We start from the raw sequence: 1,675 nt of genomic DNA on the forward strand, positions 1-1,675 counted from the left end.
ATACAGATACTGCCAACTGCTGGTAGGGAACGGCATCCCTATCACACCACAGGCACAGAACGTACAGTAAATGCTAGTTGGCTGTTGGCTGTAGTCTATGTGGTGTTTTCAAGTGCCACTTTTTGAACCAAACTGGCCCAGACCAAAGTGACATGAGGAGAGGCAACAGTTGGTCTACATCACTGCAACTTCTTTCAGGTCAGCATGGTGTGTCTCTGCACTAATGATTATTACACAGCAAAAAAATCAGGATAATAATCACTTTTATTTGGCCAAGTACACACAAGGAATTTGTTTCCGCGATAGAACCGAGGCAGCCATCTGTGGTACCAGCTCACAACAATGGCAGCTTGGGGGTTCAATATGTTGTCTAAGGACATTTTGACATGTGGACTGCAGGCACCGTGATTCGAAGCTCCAACCCTCTGGTTGGGAGATGACTGCTCTACCCACTGAACCACAGTCACCCCCAAAAACAGTTAGCATCAGAAGGCTTTTATGTACGGGTTTTGGCCTCAGCAAGTTTTCAATCAGTCACCCCAGATGGGACTTGAACCCACAATCCCTGGCTTAGGAGGCCAGTGCCTTATCCATTAGGCCACTGGGGCTTTACACATTACTGAATGGAAGAAAATGAAGAGACACTTTCTTGTTCTCTCTCTTTACCAGTAGTGGGGCAAAAATACTATGGGTAATTGAAGAGAAAACATGTTTACCATCAGCTCATCTCTGAGCTGCAATAGTGATGTGCAGTTCATTGTACCTCTGCTTGTCTGCAGCAAGATGTTAGACTTCAGTGGGAGACATGTGTATATAAGCGCTGCTACAAAAAAGAACTGCTGTTTAAGTCTTTGTATTACAGATCTTATAGGTTCAAAGTCTTTTAGAGGTCAGAGAAGTAGAGAGACCCCCTTTAAGCAGCAGCCAATGACGAGCTGCCATTCAACAAAGCCCTAATAACCCTGCAACCCTCCATTAGCAGCACCTGTGCTTCTGCTATAGTGAAAACCTTTTACAGCGATTATAGTAGGCAATTTACATAGATATTTCATTAAATTGACAGTCTAATTAAATGTCAGTGCCAGTGTACGTTCTATGGTAGAATGCTAGCCTCATGGGAATATAGAAGAAAGACTTTTTAAACATAATCACTGAATCAGTGAACATGGCTAGGCCATGAGACATGCATTTGAGCAGAACAGAGGTAATGTCTCATCTTGTATTTTTAATAGATATCTCTAGGCTGTAGCTGATCCGGTGCATTTACATTTTTGTTCCATTACAGTACATAGCCACTTATTGTAAGTGCATTCAACAGGAGTTCGGTGAGAATCCAAAGATTATTGTGTTATCATAAAACCCTTTCAGACAGATGACTGGGACTTGGATGCAGAAATGAGCCTTCTGAAAACGTGGATGAAAAGTGGGCTCATTTATCCCTCATCATTTTATCACATGAAATGTGGCAGTAAAAGGTGCTAACGACATCTGCCTCCATTTCCATATGTGAAGGAGGGTTGTCTGGGTAACCATTTCTATGTCATCATTTGTTCTGACAATTTAAGCCAGTCCTAGTTCATTCGATTGTGTGACTGGGCGGTCAAGAAGTCACTACTTTCTCTTTCTCCTTACTTTTTTAGTTTGCTTCCACTTTTTTGGGCTGACAACACAAGTA

At 42.4% G+C, this 1,675-nt stretch overlaps 1 non-coding gene across 1 annotated transcript; it reads right to left on the reverse strand.

Annotated features, from left to right (window-relative positions):
* Positions 1 to 535: 535 nt before the first annotated feature.
* On the reverse strand, positions 536 to 608 carry trnar-ccu (transfer RNA arginine (anticodon CCU)). The gene has a single exon. It is a non-coding gene; the product is annotated as a tRNA-Arg (tRNA).
* Positions 609 to 1,675: the final 1,067 nt, after the last annotated feature.

This window comes from Monopterus albus, unplaced genomic scaffold (assembly GCF_001952655.1).
Source record: "Monopterus albus unplaced genomic scaffold, M_albus_1.0 scaffold305.1, whole genome shotgun sequence".
In the NCBI taxonomy this organism is placed as follows: Eukaryota; Metazoa; Chordata; class Actinopteri; order Synbranchiformes; family Synbranchidae; genus Monopterus; species Monopterus albus.